Here is a 17,187-nt window from a genome sequence, read left to right on the forward strand (position 1 = left end):
CTAATGAGGGCTCAAATTGCTCTACCCTTTTGTGCCCATGAGAAACATCAGGACTGGAGGGAAAGCTTAAGAGGAAGAAACCCAGCTCAACTAGACAGACCTTCTCTCCTCAGGTCCTGGAAAGAGGGCTGACTAAAGGTAGAAACTCACCAGATGATCACTATTCAACAGCCTTTTCCTGAGGGAAGGGAGGGTCAGATGCTGACTTACCTTGAGATGAACCATTTCCCTCTATTACCTGTGAACTAACTAAGGTTAGGGCCACAGCCCAGCCAGCAACCCCTGAAGGAAGAGAGCCTTGTCCTTAACCCAAACTGTGGATGAATAATTTCTGTTAATTCCTCTTTTGTTTGTTGACTACTCCTGAAGGAGAGATGCTTTAAAGTGACTTGGATGGAGCCTAAGTCATAGAAAGAGGTCAGCGCGATCACTGGCAGGAGATACCCAACTGGGAGAGAGCTGCTATGCCGATCCAGGCCACAAGGAGGCACTAACTGTGAGTCAACACCTTCACACCTTGCTTCTTAAAAGTTTTCATCACAAAGCAAAATGAAGCAGAATGGAAGTCAGCCATATCCTTGTTTCTGGGATATCAGAGTCACTTTTAGATGATGATTGACTCAAGGAAAAATAATTCATGTGGTCATGTATGATGCAAGCATCAAGCCAGATTTGTCAAATTTTCAAACCACGCATCATGTGTATTGAGAACTTTGAAAAGAAAGGAAAGATGCAGATGCACAGGGAGTAGGAGGTGGGCAGACACCACAATCTTTCATACTAAGAAGGAAGTAGTTAAAAAATACAAAGCACTTTGAATCATAGAATCATAGAAGATTAAGGTTGGAAGAGACCTCAGGAAGTCATCTAGTCCAACCCCCTGCTCAAAGCTAGACTAATTCCAACACCAGCTACACCAACAGCAACACTTCCACAGATCTAAACAATTAATCTCATGTAACCATGGAGTTAGGATAGGCATATGAAGAGATGCAAAATATAACAAGTCAAACAAGATGTGGGAAGTAAAAACAGTTTGGGAGTACACTCACTGCAGACTACGTGGCTCTGGAAAGAAGGATAAAGGAGTTTGACGCGCAAGTGGTGTTCTCGTCCATCCTCCCTGTGCAGGGAAAAGGCCTGGGTAGGAATCGTCGAATTGTGGAAGTCAACAAATGGCTATGCAGGTGGTGTCAGAGAGAAGGCTTTGGATTCTTCGACCATGGGATGGTGTTCCAAGAAGAAGGAATGCTAGGCAGAGATGAGCTCCACCTAACAAAAAGAGGGAAGAGCATCTTTGCAAGCAGGCTGGCTAACCTAGTGAGGAGGGCTTTAAACTAGGTTCACCGGGGGAAGGAGACCAAAACCCTGAGGTAAGTGGGGAAATGGGATACCGGGATGAAGCACAAGCAGGAGAGTGCTGTCCATTCCTAATGCGGGTTCGGTTGAATTTTAATTGAGAGAGAAAAATTAAAACCAGACAGACTGAAAATTCAAAACACCACATGGCCGTTTATTAACAGGGAGAAAAATCACAACTTGGGCTGGGGAGGAGCACTTTTACCAACTAACAGTACTATTAGAACAAGAAACATTCACACAACTTGAAGCAAGCTATTTACATTCATTAACAAGGAACCAAATACTTCAAAATTAACTGCTCTTTAAAAAGTAAAATAAATACACTAAATTAAATGAACTGTGCACACATTAACCAAATATCATAAAATACACCAACAATAGCTATTAATACAACAATTCAACTTTCATATGCTATATATACACACTTTATACCAAATAACAACAATATACAGTTCTGCAGAAGAGACTAAGCAAAGCACAGAGTATTCACAGAAAATTAGAAAGCAAGTACTGTATTCCAGGAGCAGCTGACCAGCATACCGAATCTGTAGAAGATAATTTGGAAAAAAATAATAAACATCACATCCCGAGCTGGCTATATCCAGAGAAGACCCCTGGCTGAAGGGTTGATCAGGTCCTTCAGTCAGTATGTGGATACTCCTACAGATTCTGGCACGAAGCATAGTTTTATTCAAAGGCTCTTTTACACTTGTCAAAATCTGATTGGTCCCTAGCTCCTTCACCTTCCAGGTTCTGAGTTGGCACCCTCTATGTAGATAGAATCTGCACACGGCACACTAGAAGCTACTAGAAGCTGCACCCAGCACACTAGCATGGTTTTGCACACAACCCTAATCTGACCGTTTGAACTGAACTACAATTGGTCAGATTGGATACCTTTGCTCACGAAAATGCACACGGCACACGGGAAAATGCACACGGCACTGTAATGTTGCACACCGCACCTTAAGGTGGCACACACCACCACGGTGTTGAACACGGTACTAGTGTGACCTTTAGATGACCGACAATTGGCCATATGGGCACCATGTTAGAACAGAGGCCTTTGGGCTGCGACAAGTGCAAGAGAGGAGGACTCCTGTCTCAGACCGAGAAAGCAGGACAATCAGCAAGTTATCTTAAATGCCTATACACAAATGCAAGAAGCATGGGAAACAAGCAGGGAGAACTGGAAGTCCTGGCACAGTCAAGGAACTATGATGTGATTGGAATAACAGAGACTTGGTGGGATAATGCACGTGACTGGAGTACTGTCCTGGATGGATATAAACTGTTCAGGAAGGACATGCAGGGCAGAAAAGGTGGAGGAGTTGCATTGTATGTAAGAGAGCAGTATGTGCTCAGAGCTCCAGTATGAAACTGCAGAAAAACCTAAGAGTCTCTGGATTAAGTTTAGAAGTGCGAGCAACAAGGGTGATGTCGTGGTGGGAGTCTGCTATAGACCACCAGACCAGGGGGATGAGGTGAACGAGGCTTTCTTCTGGCAACTAGCAGAAGTTACTAGATCACAGGCCCTGGTTCTCATGGGAGACTTTAATCACCCTGATATCTGCTGGGAGAGCAATACAGCGGTGCACAGACAATCCAGGAAGTTTTTGGGAAGTGTAGGGGACAATTTTGTGGTCCAAGTGCTGGAGGAACCAACTAGGGGCAGAGCTCTTCTTGACCTGCTGCTCACAAACAGAGAAGAGTTAGTAGGGGAAGCAAAAGTGGACGGGAACCTGGGAGGCAGTGACCATGAGATTGTCGAGTTCAGGATCCTGACACAAGGAAGAAAGGAGAGCAGCAGAATACAGACCCTGGACTTCAGAAAAAAAGACTTTGACTCCCTCAGGGAGCTGATGGGCAGGATCCCCTGGGAAAATAACATGAGAGGGAAAGGAGTCCAGGAGACCTGGCTGTATTTTAAAGAATCCTTATTGAGGTTGCAGGAAAAAAACATCCTGATGTGTAGGAAGAACAGTAAATATGGCAGGCTTCCAGCTTGGCTTAACAGTGTAATCCTCGCTGATCTTAAACACAAAAAGAAGCTTACAAGAAGTGGAAGCTTGGACAAATGACCAGGGAAGAGTATAAAAATATTGCTCAGGCATGCAGGACTGAAATCAAGAAGGCCAAATCACACTTGGAGTTGCAGCTAGCAAGAGATGTTAAGAGTAACAAGAAGGGTTTCTTCAGGTATGTTAGCAACAAGAAGAACGTCAAGGTAAGTGTGGGCCCCTTACTGAATGAGGGAGGCAACCTAGTGACAGAGGATATGGAAAAAGCTAATGTACTCAATGCTTTTTTTGCCTCTGTCTTCACAAACAAGATCAGCTCCCAGACTGCTGCACTGGGCAGCACAGTATGGGGAGAAGGTGACCAGCCCTCTGTGGAGAAAGAAGTGGTTCGCGACTATAAAGAAAAACTGGACGAGCACAAGTCCATGGGGCTGGATGCGCTGCATCTGAGGGTGCTAAAGGAGTTGACGGATGTGATTGCAGAGCCATTGGCCATTATCTTTGAAAACTCATGGCTAACGGGGGAGGTCCCGGGTGACTGGAAAAAGGCTAATGTAGTGCCCATCTTTAAAAAAGGGAAGAAAGAGGATCCGGGGAACTACAGGCCAGTCAGGCTTACCTCAGTCCCTGGAAAAATCATGGAGCAGGTCCTCAAGGAATCAATTCTGAAACACTTAGAGGAGAGGAAAGTGTTCAGGAACAGTCAGTATGGATTCACCAAGGGCAAGTCATGCATGACTAACCTAATAGCCTTCTAAGAGGAGATAACTGGCTCTGTGGACGAGGGGAAAGCAGTGGATGTGTTGTTCCTTGACTTTAGCAAAGCTTTTGATACGGTCTCCCACAGTATTCTTGCCAGCAAGTTAAAGAAGTATGGACTGGATGATTGGACTATAAGATGGATAGAAAGCTGGCTAGATCGTCGGGCTCAACGGGTAGTGATCAACAGCTCCATGTCTAGTTGGCAGCCGGTTTCAAGTGCGTGCTCCAAAGGTCGGTCCTGGGGCCAGTTTTGTTCAATATCTTCATTAATGATCTGGAGGATGGCGTGGACTGCACTCTCAGCAAGTTTGCAGATGACACTAAACTTGAAGGAGTAGTAGATACACTGGAGGGTAGAGATAGGATACAGAGGAACCTAGACAAATTAGAGGACTGGGCCAAAAGAAACCTGATGAAGTTCAATAAGGACAAGTGCAGAGTCCTGCACTTAGGATGGAAGAATCCCATTCACTCTTACAGACTAGGGACCGAATGGCTAGGAAGCAGTTCTGCAGAAAAGGACCTAAGGCTTACAGTGGACGAGAAGCTGGATATGAGTCGACAGTGTGCCCTTGTTGCCAAGAAGGCTAACGGCATTTTAAGGCTGTATAAGTAGGGGTATTGCCAACAGATCGAGGGACGTGATCATTCCCCTCTATTCGACATTGGTGAGGCCTCATCTGGAGTCCTGTGTCCAGTTTTGAGCCCCATACTACAAGAAGGATGTGGAAAAATTGGAAAGAGTCCAGCAGAGGGCAACAAAAATGATTAGGGGGCTGGAGCACATGACCTACGAGGAGAGGCTGAGGGAACTGGGATTGTTTAGTCTGCAGAAGAGAAGAATGAGGGGGGATTTTATAGCTGCTTTCAACTACCTGAAAGAGGGTTCCAAAGAGGATGGACCTAAACTGTTCTCAGTGGTACCTGATGACAGAACAAAGAGTAATGGTCTCAAGTTGCAGTGGGAGAAGTTTAGGTTGGATATTAAGAAAAACTTTTTCACTAGGAGGGTGGTGAAGCACTGGAATGGGTTACCTAGGGAGGTCGTGGAATCTCCTTCCTTAGAGGTTTTTAAGGACAGGCTTGACAAAGCCCTAGCTGGGATGATTTAGTTGGGAATTGGTCCTGCTTTGAGCAGGGGGTTGGACTAGATGACCTCCTGAGGTCCCTTCCAACCCTGATATTCTATGATTCTATGATTCTATACAGCACACAGCATTGAAAAAAACATTCTTGGTTACAGAAACTGGGGTCTGTAATTAAGTGGTTAGAATCCATTCTGAGTTCAAGAGCTCAGCTCTCCATTGGTCTGGCACAGTCTGAGTTTGAGGAGCTTTGGGGCAGGTTATGCCCATCTGCTGAGTGAACATGTGATAGAGCCCTCCGCTACTGTCTTCTGGCACGAATGGCTCTAACACCTCCAGTTTGTAAACATCCACATGTAGTTTTTGTGTTATCTTAATCAGCACTTCCTTACAGTCCTGTGCAGCAACCCTACTTACACTGACATACAAACATCATCCCCTCTTGCAATAGGGACGAGATCTCCATGCAGAGATCTTCCTTTACCCAGGTCCTGCTAGCCTTCTCCCTTATTCTCTCTTTCCACGTCTTTTCTGTGTGCTTTTCTGCTCTTTCAGTTAATGCGTTAACAAGCTCATTAGTTCCCCCAGCTCAGATTGTCTAGTAATTAGCCCCAGCTTACATCCCTCAGGCCCTTTTCTGGGGAAACTAACTAGGTTTACAGTGACCAGAGTGCTGATTCAGCTGCTGCTTCTTAGCACGCAGTCACAGGACACCACTCTCAAAATGAAAAGGATGGAATTTTTGCTAACTAAGCCCCATTCTCTTATGGTTAACTATACTTACAGTGCAGTTTTAAACCAAACTCTCCAGTCTAAGACCAATTCGCCTTGAATTGGAAACTACAGGAAGACAGACAAGACATCAGGTTTCACCAGGCTGCAACTTTTTCAGCTTGACACAGATGGGAAACTATCAGGCAACAATTTGTTCAGTGTAGGTCAACAGGTCAACCTGCACCTGTTCCACTTGGGGGGGGGAGCTGCAACCTGGTCCCATTACCTTTGTTGGGACCTCACTGCACGCTCCTGGAACAAGGGTTGAATGTAGGGGGTGGGGGTTGGCCACTCATTGTAACAGACACATAAAGCAGCTGGCCCATTCCTCACTTGTGTAGGGGATGCCTTTCCCTCTTCTTCATTTCAATTTCAGTGTATTAAGGACTGGGCACCTGCTACGCTGTGACATATGAACATATTATGTCCCAACTCACTCGGCCTGAGCTGCTGAGAGGAAGGTGAAAAACCCCACAGTGCCCAGGCCAACTTGGTAGCAAATGAAAATGTCCTGCCCAGTCCCCAGAAAGTGATTAGCACAGTGCCGGCATTAAGGCCTCCAAACTCTGCCCTATTCCAATCCCAGGGGAGGAAGTGAGTGCACAAGAGCATCCTGGGCAGAGAAGCCTTATCAATTGGGTGTTTGGGACCCTATCAGCTTTTGCTGAATCCTTCTATCCTCCCAACCAGCCACAAGATCACAAGGAGGCAGAGTGCCCACAGGGAAGGGAGGAAAAATGGGAGAAGGGCCCAAACATTTTATTTCCTGTTAGCCCAGACAAACCCTCCTTACATCTGAGATTGTGGGTGGGTGGGAATATTATGTTTTCTCCTGTGTTGAATTATACTGCATTCAGAGTGTTTGCACAGTACCCTGTCTACTTTAATTGGAGGCACATTAATCATTATTAATAATTATATGTGGGATTATTTATTCCTCTGCACAGGAAGGAAACAACATCAGGAGGGTGTCAATCTGCTTCAAGAGTGATGAGAAAAGAATGAGCATGAAAAAGCTTTTTTAAAAAATCCTTGTGAGGGGAAGCTGCTTTGGCCAGATGAACAACATTTATATTCTTTGTCCGTTTTTCTGTCATTCATTCTGAGCACATGTTGAGATCAAAACTATCACAAATCTACTACAGCCTCACATATCTCATTCCCTGGAAGGATGAGAAGATACCAAAATGGTTTTGGATATCGATATTTAAAAAGATAATAATATCTATAGCCTCATCCACCCAGTAGGATCCTCAAGCCTTTTGTGTACAGAAATCACTTTCACCATCACTGAAATGCAGCTGATTCTTGTGTAGAGTGTGGCAGCACTTTAACAGTGCACAAGAACATTCTACAACAGTTTTAAACAAGATGTGAAGACAAAAAGCAATACGAGATTGAAATTATAGGGGGAAACTAATTGGTAGATTGTAATTATGCAGACTGGGTTTAGCCAGGACACAGACGCTATTACATTTAGTCTTGCAAAAAAAATAAATAAATCCACAGGCTTATCTTTAATTATCATAATAGGCAGGATTCCGTTGATGAGTCAGCTGAAAAAAGGCACCTCCAGTGGCAGGGTTTTCCAGCACGATGCTGTGGCCCTTATTCAGTACTGACTCAGAGGGAAATGTGGCACCTAATGAATTACCAAGAGCTCTTATTGCATAGAAGTCTTCTATCCAAGATCGGAGCAGCTACAGCTCTGCATAATTTGGAGGACCTAAGAAGATTGCTGCCTAACATGTGGCTGCAACCATAAGAAATAACAAACAAAGCTGCATTTTAAAAATATAAACTGCTATCCTGCTACTTTGTACTTTGAAACAAGTCAAAAATAGTTTGGAAGTGACAAAAATATTGCTTCTTGAGCAAGATTCCGATGATTTTCATGACTGTTTGCTTTTCCTGAATTTGCAGACACAAGACCTGAGAGTTTCCTGAAGGTTTAAAGAGGAAAATTAACTTGTATTCTGTTACCACGATCACAAGCTGAGGGTATTCATTTAACCAATTAAGAACTCCATGAACCAAAACGTTTGTGAAGCATCAAGTAAAGCTCTATTATCAAAGAAGATATTATTGTCTCTTTTGTTTCGCAACATAAAGATCAAAAGATTTTAGCCTGACACCTTTTCTCTACGATAACCACGTTTGACTTATGTCCTTTTCTCTGATTTTAAGTGTTTTTTGCATTTGCAAATGTTCATCAACTAAATACTTCCAAAACTCTGTGATGAAACATGACAGCATGCTCCAGCTACTTTCTTCTCTTCCATTTTTCTATTTTATTCTGTTGTGTTTTTGTTTTTAAATAAAATACCTAAAAGTCCTCACTTGCACAACTCTGGTATCTTCGAAACATGAATATGGGTTGCATTGAAAAATAACCACATTAATTCTAAACGTTTATATTGAATCGTATGTATTGAGTTATTAAAATAGCATATTAATTATTTAGGAGGTAACATTGATTTATTCCCCAATAAGAAAATACATTAAACAGATCTATTGAGTAAGAAAAAAAATTACAGTGAACTTTTGCAGCTAGATCCTTATTATTTGTTCCATGCCCACAAGTTAATCGATAGCTTATCCGTCACAGGCCGCCACGAATGTCAGTATATATGAGATTTTAACTATGAGATATGTATTTATAGTGTTATCTAATTCATTACTGCCTTCCAGGATGTCACAATATTTGCTACCAAAGGAGTGAATGTGCTTTAGATTTAAAAGAAAATAACCGCTATATAGGTAGTGAAATAGCTAATATCTTAAAGGAAAACAATAGCCATACAGAACAATGACCCCTGTATGGTCTGAGCAATATCTGAAAACTTCTTCTAACAACTTTCTTAGTGTGTCTGACGATCCAATGACATTGTGGAATAGATGATTCATTTTTAACTCTCTATCAATTAATTTTCTACCAATACTGTAAATAGAATATGTAAAGCAATGCAAAAACATGCAAGAAAAGGCCAGTAAAAAGAACATACTACAGGATACTTCAAATCCTATAAGATCCTTTCAATGGGAACATGTCAGAAAGAAATCATTGATCAGAAACATGACCAAGCTTTGCCCCTGAAGGGGCAGATTATGGCCAGGCAGTGTTCCCTCACAGGGCAATACAATGGAGTAAGGATTATTAATTCCCCTCCCACACCACTGGGAGGAGAGTGGGTGGAATAGGCAAAGCCCTCTCCCACCAGCCAGCCAGCACAGCTGAGTTTGGTATCACAGGGGCAGATAGAGGGCTGGCATGTGGCGAGCCAGGTATCCATAGGTGCCAACTCCTATGGGGCTGGAGCACCCATGGAAAAAAAATAGTGGGTGGTCAGCACCCACCAACAGCCCTGCAGATCAGCACCTCCCCTCCCTCCCAGCGCCTCCCACCCACTGTGATCAGCAGTTCAGCTGTGTGCGGGAGGCACTGGGGCAGGAGGGGAAGGAGCAGGAGCAGGAAGAGGTGTGAAAGAGGTGGGAATAGGTGGGGCAGAGGCAGAGTAGGGGTTGAGCACCCCCTGGGAACAGAGGAAGTTGGCGCCTATGCAGGTATCAGATTGAGATTCTCTGAGACAGAGTCTGGCTCCTGCTCTGCTCTTTGGGCAGCACACTTATGCAATGTACTTTATTTAGGTCTTGTGGCAAAGCTGCAATTTAGCCTAAGGGTTTTTGAGGGAAACAAAGAAAAGAGTGAAAAACTGAAGCACCATCCCTTCTTCAAAGCATAGGTGATTTGAAAGCATTTCTTCTGGTTGTTCCCATAGGTGGGAGGGACTGTTTAGTTTACTAGGAATAGAGCAGGTATCACAAAAAACACAGTGAAACTTTTGAGAACCAACAGTGAGAGAGATGGCATGTTGGTACCAGAAGGTCCCTCAGCAGTTTCCTTCAAAGTTGAATTTCAAAACAAAAAACACCATTTTGTTCTTAAATGTCAACTTGAAACATTTTTTTTTTAAATTTCTGTTCTCCCAATTGGAAAGATTTTTTTTTTAAATAAACGCTTTCCAGTGGATGATGTTCCAACATGAATATTTTTCATTTGAAATATTTCACCCAGCTCTATTTAAAACTATCCTTTACATGAGATTGGATTTCTGTCAAGTCTCAAGAGTTAGATATAAAATATCTGTTAGGAAAACAGAGTGACTTTATGAAATTAGTCACATATGGATTTATGAAACTATGAAACTGCTCTCCTGGCATTCCATACTATGTAAGATGTGAAAATGTTTCAACTGAAAGTATATTTCAAACCTAATTTATAGTATATTTTTGTTGTAGTTTTTTTCCTAATTTATCAGCTAAATATCTAATACACCTTTTGTCTCACAACTATTGTAGATAAAGTGCATAGTGAGGTCCATTTTCTTGTCCAGTCTTAACAATAAAAGCAAAAACAACAATAAAAATTACACTTCTTAACAGACCAAGTCCACTAGAGTCACACCAGGAAAAAATGGATCCCATTCAGCTTATGAAGACCAATCAGGACTGCAATTTATTTAGTGAAATTGACTATATCAAATGCAGTCAATACCTGCATACCTTTTTAACACAGAGGTCAGCTCTACGGAGAATTCTACACTCACCATTACTGAGTGATGTGAATGCTTTACTAATATATGTATATAATAAAGAACTATTGGTTGCTCCCTGAAGATTATTAATAAATGAATGATTTAGGACTCATCTATTTTTCTCCTTCATCTGGCAGATTATATCTGACTTGCTGAGGGATTTAATAAAAGATTAAATTGCTTCTTTCACCTTAGTGTCTGATTTAAAGAAGGTTTTACATACTATCTGTTTTTCCAGGCTCAGAGAAATTTCAGCTTATTCCTTAGGAAGGTTTCTCAATATGGATTGACCTACTGCAATTAGACTTAAGGCAAATTCTGCCCTCAGTTACACAGGTGCGGGAATGGAGTTAGAATTTGTTCCTTGGGTTCAGTGTTGTAGAATCTTAGAGAGAAGAACATCAACTGTTGGATGTGCCTGCCATGTCAAAACCAATCATTTTTGGTGGGAGGGTAAAAAGTTTGGATAGGTTTTTCTAAAAGCCTTGTTGAGCCAAACTAAGTAAAAGACTGCAGAAGGCTAACTTGCCCTGTGTCATAGCCTGGCTGGCCCTTTCAGGCTGGGAAGTCAGGCTCAGCTTTGCCTGTGACAATCCACTATCCTCCAAACTGATCCTGATCAGCTGGGAATCAGGTGGCCTTGGTAATGATTGGACCCAGCTGAGAAGATGAAAGGGTTTGCACAAAAGACTGAGTTAGTGAGAGAAGTTTAAGGAGGCAGATCACACCTAAGAAAGGTTCTGATAGAAGAAGGTAGCAGAGGTGAAGAAGATTCCTGCCATGGGCCTCTGAGAAGGCCAGCTAATGGACAGAAGGCCTTTGGGGTAGATTGAAGCTGAGGCTCCAGAGTAGTGCAAGGGACTCCAGGGAAGAAACACTTTGTTAGGAGCTGGACCCCCAGGGAGAAAGTGCACTGAAGGGGAGTGGAAAAGGACATCACAGAGCCTCAGAGGGGGCTAAGAGTCTGTAGAGGAATGAGCCCTTGAAAGGGGTCCAGAAAGGCCTAGAAACAGATCATGACAGTGGTGAGGCCACATCTGGAGTATTGCGTCCAGTTTTGGGCCCCACTTCAGAAAGGATGTGGACAAATTGGAGAAAGTCCAGAGGAGGGCAATGAAAATTATTAGGGGGCTGGGGCACATGACTTACAAGGAGAAGCTGAGGGAACTAGGCCTGTTTAGTCTGCAGAAGAGAAAAGGGGGGGGATTGGATAGCAGCCTTCAAATCTCTGAAGGGGGGTTCCAAAGAGGATGGAGCTTTGGCTGTTCTCAGTGGTGGCAGATGACAGAACAAGGAGCAATGGTCTCAAGTTGCAGTGAGGGAGGTCTAGGTTTTTAAGGCCCAGCTTGACAAAGCTCTGGCTGGGATGATTTAGTTGGTGTTGGTCCTATTTTGAGCAGAGGATTGGACTAGATGACCTCCTGTGGTCTCTTCCAACCTTAAACTTCTATTATTCTAAGTGGTCCAGTAGGCAGCTAGGAGGTCTGAACTGATGGACCTGGGCTGTTCTATGGGATCCCTGGACTGTAACCCAGAGGAGAGGGGGAGCATAGGTTCCTCTACCAGTCACTGGAAAAAGTGGTGTGAAGACTCAGGAGACCCCTGGTGGAGGAACTATTTAACCGAGACTTGGGCTAAAGACTTAGTTTGAGGCTGTGGGTGTCAGTGACTAGTCTTTGGGCGGTCAGGCAGGAGTTGGACCCAGTGATTAGAGCCAACAACAGGAATCAGCACGCAGGGTCAGGATTGGGTTACCTGAAGTGAGGCAAGGCAGGAAGCAAGGCTGGAATAAGCCTGGAACAAAGAAGGAGCAAGGCTGGGAACAAGGAGACAAAAGAATTACCACAGCCACAGACAGATACTTGGAGCTGATGCTGGGCTTAAAAGCCCATCTGCTGACTCTTTCAACCAATCAGGCAGTGTACTATAGATCAGCTGTGCTTGTTAGATTGCCCAGAGACTGCAGGCCCTGTTTCCTGACAGTGGGACTATTGTTTGTTGGATTTCCTGTTACCCTGGAAGGGGTGAGATTTCAAAATGACCTGGATGGAGTCAAGAGTCACGAGACGTAGTAGACCCCTATAAGGGTGGAGCAGCTGCTGGCCCAGGGTGCTAGATGAGAGCCTATTACACAATGCCCCACAATGAGGGAGTGTGCCAGGAAAGAGTCCACTCTTCTACATCCTGTAAACATGCATATATACATACATATATATTTAAAGAATTACACCTCTACCCCGATGTAACACTGTCCTTGGGAGCGTTATAGGTGAAACCGCATTATATCGAACTTTCTTTGATCCACCAGAGCATGCAGCCCTGCCCCCCTGGAGCGCTGCTTTACTGCTTTGTATCCTAATTCATGTTATATCGGGTCACATTATCTCAGGTAGAGATGTATTACTGCTGTCTAGTGGCATTGCAGTATTACCCAAAAGCCCCACTCAGGAATGGAGCCCCATTGAACTATGTGTTGCCCCCCAAAAGCTTCGATGACAGCAAGCACAAAATGGAGTCAATATGAATTGAGTGTGTTTAGGCTAAAATATAGTGAGTGGTAAGATGACTCTGAATACGTTTATGTGATATCAAGTTGACACAACAATGAGTTAGAAATTGCTTAAAATAGAAAGAAATGTCTACATTTGGTATATTGGAAATTATCTTTATTGGACATTTTTAGTAAACTAGTGATAGCTGGTCATGTTCTTCTGGATATTTTAGAGTGAGAAATACAGAGCTTTTTCAGGTCTTCCAGGGTTCCGATCTCTTTGGCTCATTTCATCCTCTATCCCATAATACTTTTCCTTTAGATATTAAGGGGATTTTCCAAAATATCCAGGTCACAAATAGACCAAAGAGGAGCTAGAAAGACTAGCCACCAGATTTGGGGGCAGATATCAGGAACCTGCTATAGATCAGCTGGAACCTAACCCATCTTTTGGGATGCAAGATTAAAGATTCTCTTTCATATGCCATTTAATTGGGTCTGTTTTTCCTGTCTTTCTGTCTCTTGTCTAATGGATTCTAAATCTGGCCAGCTTTGACATTACCTTAACTCCATGATACCACTGGAATGGTAAGCTAAAATACTGAAACAGTCTTGTACTCATTTGAAAGAAAAATAGTGGGAGCATGTGAGCTGGTTGTTGGCCAGATGAAGAAGTATGCTGACAATGGCCTAAGTTTTATGAATAGGAAGAGCTTCTGGAGAAACCATTTTGGGGTTTAGTTCTCTCAGAAAGAGTTTGGACTGGAGAAGAAAACATTTTAATGAGTGAGAGAAAGAGTAGCACTCCTAGCAAAGACTGATAGGCATGTTGGAAATTCCCTTGCTGTTACCTATACTGCTCCACACAGGGAACCAACAGCAAAAGAGACATGATCCAAGGCCTCTGAAGTCACTGGGAGCACTTTTATTTATTTCAGTCGTGCTGGATCAAACCAGGGGAGAACAAAGGATAGGGGCCTTATTTATGCTGGTTTGTACTATAGTACTGCATAGAGGCCATGACGGTGATGGGGGGCCCATTATGCTAGATACTGAGAGACAGTCTTTGCCATGAATACCATGCAGTTTAATAAAGAAGGCCAAGGGTAGAGAGAGAAACAAAGAGGTGAAATAACTGGCCTATGATTAGTGGCAGAGCTAGAAGTAGAACCTAAATGCCCTAATTGCCAGTCCAGTGGCTAATTCACTGACCCACCTTGATCAGTAGCTTCTAAAGTCACATGTATCTTTATGAAGCTCTATAAATAATGATAAAAAACTATTTGTGCATTTAAAATATTTCTGCTCGTACTCTGGCTGCAATCAATTCGCTCATCACTGCTTTTCTTGGAAAGACTGCTACTTTTCTGCATTTTCTGAAGGAAATCAGAAAAGAACTGAAAATCAAAAGCAATTTTGATAATTAGCTTGAAATTATTGTCTGTGGTTCCAGCATATTTTACTGTTGCAGAATTAAAAAAAAATACTAAAAATCAGAAAACTAAATATAGCTAGATAAACGATGTTGTTCATCTCCACACCACACTTAGTAAAAAGACTGGTTTCAGAGTAGGGATTAGATGAGAGGGAAAGATTAATGCAGATCAACTTAATATTTTGGTTAAACTTTTACGCAGTGATGCTACTAGAAATATTTTTGACATATCCCTGCCTCCTGTCTAGCACAGCTGCGATCCACATTTTTTTTTACTTTTTCCATACCATGGGCCAAATTAGATTAAATTATATCACATGCCAGTAGAGTATAAAAGTAATCTATTCATTTATCAGGATTCCACTTTCTGAACCCGATTAGTTTTCATTGTTTAAGAAATTATTCTTCAGGGGTCTCGTGAACTTTTCAGCATAACCTACTAGAGCTTCAGAAACTAAGTGACGAGTGCATTACAAGAGCTCTGAGTACTGGATAAGGTGATTTTGGTCCCTGATGCAGGAGTTCTCACTCCCATATCTGCCTGACTCCTAGCAAGAAATTCATCCTGTCCCCCAAACCCCCATCATCGTGTCCCCATCCAGCCCCCCCAGTTCAGCCCCCCTCAGTTCAGATCACCATGTCATCAGTTCAGCCCCCCATCAACCCACACCGCCCTCCCTACTGGCCCATTGAGGGAGGCAGGGAGAAAACTGTCTACCCTTTGTGTCTGAAATATTAACACCTCCTCTCTCTCCTCTCCTCCCCCGACACAAGGGTTAAGGACTAGTGAGTATGGTATTGGAGCAGAGGCCCAATGTGAGATTGACAGACTATTGTTTTCTGGACTATTGGTTCACTTCAGCATGGGTGGCACTAGATGTGACCTGGCCAGAGGACCAAGTCGCAAGAGAAAGCAGGTCACCACAGGGCTGGACCAGCTGCCAAAGAAAGGGAGGCTGCTATGCTACCATGAACCACAAGGTGGCAGGCTGCTGGTGAATCACACTCTCGCAATGACTTGCCATCTTTTGTCATTGTCCACTGAAAGGTTTGAAGCGCTGAACAGAGGGAAAAAATGAAATTCCCTGATGAAAATACAAATATCCCCAACGTTTTGTCCAAACTCCCACTCAGGCAATAGCAATCTGCCTACCTAAATTCCCCTTCAGTGTCAGTTAGCTATGGTATTCTTCATCCCTTCCAATCTTAAACTGTTGTGTTATGTTGTCATGTGCTGTCAGTCAGTTCCAATGTCTCATTCTGGGCCTAATAATGACTGACTTTCAACGGTGAGGAAAGTGATCAATATGCACATTGTACATAAGTGTTTCATGCACTGAGGTCTTTCAGGGTGGAGGCTGCCATGCAAATACAATGTTGCTATGGGTTTCCTGAAATAACAATAGTGCTGAAAACCACTGTGGGCTAGAACCTTAGCTGGTGTAAATTGGCCTAGCTTCACTGGAGTCAATGGTTGTTGCACCAATTGATATCAGCTGAAGATATGGCCCATTGTGACTATACATAATGCATTGCTCAAGATTCAAATTCTGCTTTCAACTATATTCATGCAACCTCAATTGATTTTAAAATCCCACATTACCCTGTGTGGTCCAGCTAACCTCACTACAAGAATCTAGTGATATTTGAGTAGACTTCACTGCAAACACACTTTTACCCTATTATCTGAATAAACAAAAAGTATTCAGTAGATTATTTGGCTATTTAGGTGTAGTTCATACAATCATACCCCTTGGGAATGACCCTTCAGATAAATGGTAATTCAGGACATGACAGGAACCCAGAATTTGTAATTTCTACTTCAATTCTTCTTAGCCTTTCAGCAGTTTATTAAGTGGAGGATGTGAAAATTGGCACCAACCAAATTCCATCACCGTAGTTAACAGTAAGATGACTTTGTTACCTCAGGCTGGCAGTGGACAATATGCAGCATTTCAGGAATGGGGGTTTTGTTTGTTTGTTCTGAAAGCAAACAGGCCAGAGAAGTCAGAATAGCAGCCGAGATGGCAGCATGCTCTTCTAACTTGAGTTTATTCGATGGATTGGAAAACCCTCAGAGCTTGTCAGAATGGGACCAACACTAATGGCTTTGGGCAATACTTCCTTGCATTATCTTTCCTATTCTATTCTGTTGGAGTCTTGGATCACTCAAAGAGATTTGTTCATGACTCAGAATTAATGGGTTTTTTTCTTTTCTGGGCTCCCCCAATTGATGTCATATATTGTGTGTTTCTGTATAGTATGCAAACAAACAGAGCTCAGAAATTGTTGCTAGTATTAGTAAGATCCCTTTTCAATCTTATGGATGTCTTCTGAGAGTTTCTCTTTATGCTGTTTTTGAGGTCAGATTAGCTTTAAGTGGACTTAACTATTAAATGGAGTCTGCCATGCAACAGTTGAGGTGTGTGTGTGAGCAGCTGTTGTACACTACACTACCCTCTCAGTCTGAAAACTGCCTCTCAAAGGCTGCAGGTAGCTGCTGTGCTAGAATCCGAAACCAATGAAGTCAGTGGAAAACCTCCCATTGACTTCAATGGGCTCGGGAACAACTCCTAGATCAGGGGTCTCAAACATTTATATGGCAGCTAAGCTCCCCGCGCGCTGCTCTCCAATGTTTGGGGCTGAGTCTCTCTCCCTGCCC

The sequence above is a fragment of the Gopherus flavomarginatus genome, chromosome 1 (genome assembly GCF_025201925.1).
Source record: "Gopherus flavomarginatus isolate rGopFla2 chromosome 1, rGopFla2.mat.asm, whole genome shotgun sequence".
NCBI classification, from domain to species: domain Eukaryota; kingdom Metazoa; phylum Chordata; order Testudines; family Testudinidae; genus Gopherus; species Gopherus flavomarginatus.